Consider the following 9876-nt stretch of genomic DNA (forward strand, 5'->3'; position numbering starts at 1 on the left):
GAAGAAAATAGTTAGCCACACTTTCATCATTATACATTCTGAGATTCTCATACTGAATCCTGAGGGTTTGAAGTTTAGCACGTTTTACCTGTTCATCTCCTTCATAGCTCAAGACAATCTTGTCCCATATTTCCTTTGCGGATTTATATTGCATAACCTTTACGAATTTTGTTTGAGATAAGCATCCTAGCAGAGTATTGACTGCTTTAGCATTTGTTTCATATTTCTTTTTCTCAGCCGAATCTGTAGGAGTAGCTGAAGGAAAAGTGTAGCCTGTATCTATGATATCCCAAACTTCTGTACCAAGAGATTGAAGATAGGCAGTAACTCTTACCTTCCAATAATTGAAGTTTGTCTCATCAAAGATTGGTGGCCTGATTGATGCTTCCCTCTCGTAGTTGCTCATGATGAATGATCTTCCTTCAAGCGATCAAGCTTCTCTGAAGAACTTGGCTCTGATACCAATTGTTGGAAATAATACTGAGAGGGGGGTGAATCAGTATTATCAAGTTCTTTTAACAAATCTTCCTTATTTACACTTTGAATTATTTTTGCATATCAGTACCATAAAATAATAGCATGAACAAGAAAAACAGATAGTCACACCAAAGAACACCAGATATAAGGTGGAAACCCAATGTGGGTGAAAACCACCTGCTGCAATATGTCTCTATCTTCTTTCAAATTAGAAACTCCTTTTACAATGATTTTTTGCTGGTGCAGTCCTTTACCAGTACACAGGCTGCAACCTGTAGAGAGCTACAACTCTCTCTCGTTTTCCAGTCTCTCCTGGAAGGGAGCTACAACCCCCTACTTCTTTTCTTACAAGGACCACTTTTCATAAATTTTCAAACTGGATCCATAAACATCAAATGATCATCAAGTATATGTAAATTACACAGTCAACTGCAGTAACCAGGTCAACAATAACAGAACTAAACCCAGAACACCTTATCAACAGAAATATTCAGTCAACAGAAGATCTTAAGACAGATACGCAATTTTTCTTTCTCTGGCCTGCGTCGCTACGCACTTCACCTTCTGCTTCCCAGCGTATACCCGCAGAGAGCCTTCTGCTGCACCGCGTGCCCACGCACTGCTTCTTCAATCGCGCTGCGTGCTGTTACAGTAGGTACGCACCCAGAGACACTATCGTGCCGCGTATTGTTACAGTACGTACGCACCCAGAGACACTATCGCGCCGCGTACTGTTACTATAGCCACGCACTCATAGACACTATCGCGTCGCGTACCTTTACTGTGTGTACGCACCTGAACCTCTGTCGCGCTGCGTACCCACGCAGTTCTCCTTCTTCTGCTCTGCGTACCCATGCAATGCCCCTTCTTCTGCTCTGCGTACCCACGCAGCTCTCCTGTTTCTCCTCTGCGTACCCACGCACTTGCACCGTTAATCACCTGCGTACTTCTGATTAGGGCCGAATTGGCAGTTCACCAGTGTGCCACAGTTAGTCAGATGCCCAGATCTGATCATGCGCTCGAGAGATCACCCTTCACAGATTCGCTTTCAACTTCACTTTCATATAGATCAAGCTTTTAAAACAACAACCCAATATTTCAGATCTTAAGATATTCAATTTGCAAAAGATGCATAGCCAAGTGATCTCCTTTGCTTTATATAGGCAAGCTCCTCCTAAAATCATGGATCAATACCATAGATAACCAATACAAGGGGCCCAAAAACATGGGGCTCAATAATAATAATAATATAAAACAATACCACGGGCCAAAACCATAGAATCAAGAGCGACGGGCTAAATACCACGGGCCAAACATAGGAAACCCCACGTGAACGCGCTTCTCTGCCTTGAAGTAAGTGAAACTGGGGGTACGCACCCTCTGAACGGGTGACCTGTGTGTGTGGCCGCAGTTCCTTCACGGTGTACCTGCGTGTACGCATCTTCTGAACTATTCTCCTGCGTACTTCTTAATTTTCAACATTTTGAGATCCTGATCAGAGCATTGCCACTTGAGGGTGTTGCCATCAAGTACAACATCTGTAACATAGAGCCATACCAGAAACATAATGCCAACATTTTGATTCCCTGTAAAAGATCATAAATGGGAACGAAGCAACAAATTGGTTCTATGGACAGGTTCGAGCACTTTGGGATACCAAGGAGTATCATTTCAGATAGGGACACAATATTTCTTTGTGCATTTTGGACTATACTGTGGGAGAAGATGGACACGAAGTTGAAGAGGCCTACAACATTCCATTCATAGACATATGGGTAGATAGAAGTAGTTAAAAAGAGTTTGGTGCAACTTTTGAGGGGTTACAATCAGAAGCATCCAAAGACCCATGACATAAATATGGTATATATAAAACAATTTTATAACATAGCAATCTACTCTTTTATTGGTAAGTTCCCATTTGAAACTTATTTTGGATATTTTCCACTTTCACCTTTGGATATTGCATATGGGCAACAAGGAGTGAGGGAGGATATTACAAGGGATGCCTTAAGGGAATAAAAATGTTGAGAATATTAGGAAAATGCATATACAGGTAGAGGAGACATTGCAAAAGTCATAGGAAATATGCAAGTCATGCACGATAAACACAAAACAAAGAATTCCTGTAATTGGGAGACAAATTATGGTTATAGTTGAACAAGGAGTAACTATAGGGTCTTGGTAAGAGAATCATAGCTCCATGATATGATCCCTTTGAGGTACTAGAAAAGGTGGGAGATAATTCCTAATGACTTAGTTTACCCCAATACATGCACATTTACTTAATTGTGAATGTAGAGATTCTAAAACTCTACAAACCTTCCATGTTGGATCAAGAAGAGGAATAGGTCCTACCTTCTGTGGAGGATTTGACACCATATGATTACGCATAGTTAACAAAAGATACAATTTTACAGAATATGTCTAAAACTACAAGACATGGGTAGCATGTCCTTTGGCAGATTGGGTTGAAAGGACAACTTCCAAGCAAGGCTAAATGGCACACCTTAGAGAAGGTGGAGGAAAAATTTCCGCACCTAATTCAGTAGAAGCTTTTCGGGTCCAAAAGCCTCCCAAAATAGGGAGGTGTGATATGGATTGGATCATTATATTGTTTGTCATCCATCTGACACTTCTAGAGTGGAAAAATTGGAGGAATTAGTTCATAGACCTAATTTTACTAGCGGGACACAATTTGGCAAATTGGGGTTTGAAACCTTCCAAAAATAGTTTTAGGCATCAAACAACATTTTTTGGGGGTAAAATTTGTTGCTTAAGCACGACATATTTTTGCATTATTATGCATGGAGAGATATTTCCAACAACGTAAGAATCACATCAATTAAAGTTCGTATGAAAAGTTATGCCACTCAGAAATTGAACTTCTTGTTTTGACCACCATAATTCAAGAGCATGCCACGTTAACCCCTATTATTCATGAAAAAGGGTCTAGCCACATGATCATGATGAAGACTCTAGAAGAGTCGATATTATAACTCTAGTTAAGAGTTGAAGGAGCCAAACCTAACGACTTGTAGCTTATTGGGTTGTGTTATAACCAGATCACTAGGAGGAAAATGGTTTCTATTCTATTTGAGTGCATTTTGTTCCATAGATGATCATAATAATCGAGAGGGATAAGGAGAGAGCAAACAGAGTTGCTCTTTGCACTATAGCAGCCCAAGGGCCACATGGTTCATTTCTTTGTACTAGCATCTATTTTCCATTCAGAGAAAGAGAGCAAAGCAACCTCACCTTCTAGCTGGGTTTTCATCCAAAAAGGGTTTCGCAGGATATATCTTGTATCAATTGTATTTTTAGTTTTAAGTTCTTTGTTCTCTATTTTTTGTATGGTTATAATTTGCATGCATACATAATAAACAATTATTTAGAAATATAAAGAGAAATAAACCTTCAGTGTAGATTTCGTATTTTCGACATAATTTTATCAGATCTATTGTGACAAGCTATCTAGTGGAATATCCATGACACTTTACGGATCCCAGAGATGTGTAATTTGTGTAATATGGATTCTGAGTAAAATATTTCAACATCACACACACACACAGACACACAGACACACACACACACACACACACATATAGAGAGAGAGAGATTCTATCCCATAGATATATTCTTTCTACTTCTCAATATGAGGGGGGTGTGTATTTAAAAATATACTAATAACAAAAGAAAATTTTAACGTGGACAATGAAAATTATAAATACAATATTTCAATGATCCTATTGAGTACAATATTTCAATTTCAACAATGTATATTTTGTATAAAACAAATGAAAATAAAAAATTCCTTATCATTAACACATTTTATTAATGTGTTGATCAAAATGAAGGAGATGTGCAACTCCTTCCATGCTCATAGAATTAACACATGGTGTGCGTGTGTGTGTGTGTGATCCCTTGAGGTGAAACTGTCTTTTATAGTGCAAAACCTAAAGAAAGGTTTGCTCCTCGAGAGATGATCCCTTTTGAAACTTGATAGATTTGGTGTTAACATGTATTGTCGAAAGATATATATATATATATATATATATATATATATATATATATATATAAGAGGTTTCCACCTCTAATTTAGATTCCTTTTGACACTTGATAGAATTGGGGTTAACATGGATCTATCATGGTAATAATCACATTCTACATGACTTCTTATTATGTAATTGTTTTTCTTTACACCCTTCTCTATCTTCTCCAACCTCATATTCCTTATAATATGCAAGGCTTGCTTGAAATAGATATGTTGGCTTAAAGATCTTCACACTTATGGTTGAAAGAGGAATTTTCCTTTTGTCACATCTTATTTTTTTTGTTCAAAGTTGATATGAACAAAGTTCGTTATTGCACACAAATATTTAATATGTCTGGAATATATAGAAATCCATATGGACAAATATAAAATGTACACAGGCAATTGATAGTAGAAAATGTGATGATAAAGAGTATAATTGGGGTCTCATTTATATATGTAAGTGTGAGTGTCCATTCATAAGGAGTCATGTATTTTCATAATTATTAATTATATTGTATTAATTATTATTATTATTATTATTTATATTTATATTATACATATTTATGTAGTAATTTTCAAAGAATACTGATGAAAACGCTTTTTAATCTAGACTTTCATTTATGATGTCTTTGCATGATTTTGATGTTGTCATGGTTAATGATACTAGACAATACACAATTCTAAATGTTGAACATAATTGTTGAACTATAAGATTATCTAACCATCCCAATTCTATCCTTTGTGGAACGTTGTGCTTATAAGCTTTCCAAGATGAATTGTTATCATAAGACTTGATAATGTTGGTATCAATATACTTCAGAAAATATGTTAATTGTTTTCCTTATGATTAATGCTACTACCTTGGCTGATTAATGTACATGCTCTTGTGATGAGGATATCGATTAAGATGTCACAATAGTGTTTCATTTCTTTTCTTCTCGAGTTTTATTTACTCTATTCATTGATGTTGCATCATTAATTAATGAGATTTTATTAGTAGGTATACTTAGAATTTCTATTATTTGTAATGTAATATCTGTGTATGTTTTTAGTTCAATTGGTTTGACATCCTTTTGAGTCATAAGATTAATGAGATATGTATGTGTTCACTTCTTAATGTGGACATGTTTACCTGAAGACTTTGATGCTTTTGTCTGGATAAATTGTTCTATTTTGTTTTCCAATGACTATTTCATAACCTTCTTGATTTTTGCAAGTAATTTTTAGCCACGATTTTTTAAGCAATAATTTTCTTTGATTTTATCTGAAATAACTTTGTAAAATTCTTTGTGCATCCTTGATATTGACCATCACCTTTGAGACGTCTTCAAAGTCTTCTGATGAAGGTATTATCAATTCTGAATTTATTATAATGTCTTGGAATGTCATCATCTTCTTGTTATAGGGAAACACTAAAAACTTATTCTTTGTAATTAAGATGGACCCTCTTGATTCCATCCAAGGTGAACTAAGAATAATGTCACTATCATCATAGAATGAAGATTTAATGGTGAATTGTGAGACAAAAGTATAGTCCCCAATACTTAGTTGTAAATTGCTTATGTCATATTGTTTTTCATCCTGTCTATTGTGTCAATTATATTTGACTCGGGAACCACTAATTGGTTAGCACATTTGATATTATAATAGATGTCATGTTGACTAGGAGAGATAAAGATAATAACATCATGTCTTTCAATTTTTTCTCTGACTTCAAATTGTGTGAAAACAATTTTGCTAAAACTTTTAGGAAATATTCCATTACTACTCTCAAGTTTACTTTATCAAACTTAATTTGTGATTTATTTGTGATTGATATAATGTCCTTTATCCACTTCAAAACAATTAATTTCACTTGAACTTTAGCCCTTAATATTTTAACACTTCTGTGACTTAGGTGTTATTGAATATAATACCATTTATCCACTTCAAAACAACTAATTTCACTTAAACTTTAGCCCCCTAATTCAAGAGTAACAAATTTTTACACTTCAAATTTTTAACAATGATGAATGCTCTTTTTGTTTTCCTTTTATTTATTTATAGCTTAATATTATTTACCTTATATTCTTTTAATAATAATAAAATTTTAAAGTTCTCTTACTCTAAATTAGAAAATTTTGACTAATTCCCTGTTTTTTTTGGGATAATTCCCTTATTTTTGAATAATTCATATATATAAAATTTTCTTCACCTTTTAAATATATATCTACTTACGTACCTTTCACTCTTTGGATAACTTCCTATACATAAAAAGACAAAAACTTGTTATTCACGTAAGGAGATATTTGTATTTCTAGCGCTTCAACATTACTGTCGTACATAAATTAGAATTCATAGTTCAACTTAGTTACTGTCGTGATCTGCCACAAGGGAAATTAGATCGACAATGATGTGGGCGGCTAACTAGCATTCATAAACATACAAATTCTCTAACAAGTCTACCTCTAAGTCATTGGCAGATAGAATAACAAATTTACAATATATCATGGGCCATACATGTTAGGCCAGGAGACTAACTCCACGAATGAATTGTGTTTGTGCATTAAGAGAAAACATGGATATATAGAAGGAGAAGGAGACTATTGGGATTCATCTTCCAATGCCTCTTCATCTTCTAATTTCCCTTATTTTTATATTTACAATATTTTTATGGATTTTCCTAATCCCAAAGATTAGGTGTCAACATTCCCCCACCTTAATATGAAAGGGCGTTGTTGAGTCCAAGCACCATTTTGAATCTTTCAAACTTTTCTCTTCCAATCGCTTTGGTGAAGATGTCTACAATTTGCTCATTTGTGGAACAATGTCGGATTAGGTGTCAACATTCCCCCCTTAATATGAAGGGATGTTGGTGGGTCCAAGCATCATTTTTAATCTTTCAAACTTTTCTCTTCCAAGTGTTTTGGTCAAGATGTCTGCAATTTTCTCATTTGTGGAACAATGTCATTGGTGGATTGTCTTGGCCTCAACATGATGTTGAATAAGATGATACTTTGTATTAATGTGCTTGGTTCGTCATGGAACTTTGGGTTCTTGGCCAAATTTATTGCACAAGTGTTGTCAATCAAAAAAGGAGTTGAATGCACTTGTTTTTCCTGCAAATCTTCCAGAATTTTCCCGAGCCACATAATTTCCTTTGTTGCTTCAGCTGCTGCCACATATTTTGCCCCAATTGTGGAATATGTTGGAACTAATTGTTTGCGTGACCTACATGAGAGAGCTCTTGATCCAAGACTCATAACATAACCTGAATTAGATACTCTAGTTTGTTAATCTCCATCAAAACCTAAATCAGAGTATCCAATCAAGCTGAAGTCATCCACTTGTGTATACTTGAGTCCAAAGTGTTGAGTTCCCTTCAAGTACTTTAGAACTCTTTTTGCAACATACCAATGAACCTCACAAGGCTTTTGCATAAACTTGGAGAGGATTGGTGAGCGCCAGTATTACAGCAAGAATGCTGCAACTCCTGGGTTTCCAACTTTACTTTTATCAACCCAGTAGTTCGTAACAAACTTGGAAGCATCAATGTTGTATGCACAAGTACTAGTTCTTACTGCAGGTTGTCACTTGGTCAGCTGACGCAAGATCACTAGGAGCTCAAGCCAAATTCTATAGATCTCAGAAGAAGCTCTATGTGTGATGAAAGAAAGAAATATTACTCTACAGAAGCTATTCTAATTGCAGAAAGGAAAAAGATTGGAATGTAAAGCAAGACCTAGTAAACCCTAATTAACAAGCTAATTCTACTTTTGCCAAAAACACTATGAAAACCATGAAAGCAATGCCATTACCTACTCAAGAAAGAAAAAAACATCTAACTGTGCTATTTCTGGAAGTAAATAAGGAAAAAAAACATATTTTTGGATTTTTATGTGTTTTTATGTGAATTTGACATGCATCTAATTTATTGTGTGTGAGTGTGGCAGTGAACAGGTGGCGTTAAAGGGTGGTTTTGGAGCTTGGGAGGATGGAAGATGGTGTGGATGGGTCCTATGAGGTCTTAGGTGGTCTTCTGGAGGCTTTTCCCACACTCGGCCTTCAAAAGAAAGCCTACAAGAAAAACTATAGGAGGACACATGGAAACTACAAGAGGAGAATAGGGAAACTACAGGAGGCCTACAGGAGGAGGCCGAGAGCAATTTCCACTATTTTGAGGGTGTGAGAGTGGGTGGAAAAGGTGGATGAAGGTTGAAAGGAGGTGTTAGGGTGCCTATGGTCTACCATGAACCATCATGAGAGAGAAAGATGATTGGTTTGCTCAAAGAGAGAGGAAGAAGTTCTATGAAAAATGCAAGAAACTAAGGCAAAATTGAGGAGAGGTTTAGGAGACTTATAGGCATGGATTAGATGGAGGGTGTGATTGCTGACAAGCTGGCCTACTGCTGGAAGAGATATTCTGCATAGAAACTGACAGTCAGCCAAGAAGATCAAGCAAGCAATGAAATGAGCGCATCTAGAAAAACAGAGTTTTGCATTAAAATGATCTAAACTATGATATATGAAAGGAAATGATGAGAAATGTTGTAGGAAAGGAAAGCATGAAAGATGAATATTGCAAATTAGGAAACAAACATGATGAAGGAGATCTAAAGTGAAGCAAAACTGGACTATTAACCTACTAAAGAGCTGCAAACACTAGAAGTCCTATGAATGAGGAAAATCTGTGTTTTTGGGGCAGCAAGAGAGTCTTTGCCTCAAATCATGGTCCCAGAGGGAGGAAGAGAGGCCAAGGCACTTTTTCTAGCCTTTTGAATCTTTTCTGATCACTGCTTAACCTACTACAGAAAGCACAAATGGAAGCAAACTACTAAATCATCAAAAGCAACCTATTCTTAACCATAAAAGAAATACATCTAACAACAAATTAATCTACAACTGAAGTAAGCATACAAATACAAGTAAAGAGAAGCTTGGATGCTTGGATTGGGCCCTAACCCAAGAGCTTCAGCCCTCTGAGGTAACTCAGTGCTAGCTCAAAAAGGATTCCATCTTCATTATAAAAAAAATAACAAGTTTACATGAAACTGTCACAAAAATAGTAAGCTCGAAATTTGAGTAGAGTTTACATAAGCAAAAAAAAATCCGACCCTAGTGAGGCCCTAGGCCTCTCTACTTATACATCTGAATCTATCAACAACTTGCTTAAAATCAGGGAGGCTTGGCTCCCAAAACTCGAGATAACTATCAGTCATCCTCCACTTGATCGGCTGCCTCCTAGTGCATGATTCGGATGCTTGTACTCCAAGATGAATGAAGGGGAATTCGAAGTGAGGAGTAATAAATGAGGGGGATTCCCTCCTATAAGTCCTCTCCTTTGTCTACTTCGAGTTATTACTGTAGTTTGGCCATTAACTCCTTGA

This window comes from Pinus tabuliformis, chromosome J (assembly GCF_031772625.1).
Source record: "Pinus tabuliformis cultivar Carrire ecotype Pingquan chromosome J, CPIR1, whole genome shotgun sequence".
NCBI classification, from domain to species: Eukaryota; Viridiplantae; Streptophyta; class Pinopsida; order Pinales; family Pinaceae; genus Pinus; species Pinus tabuliformis.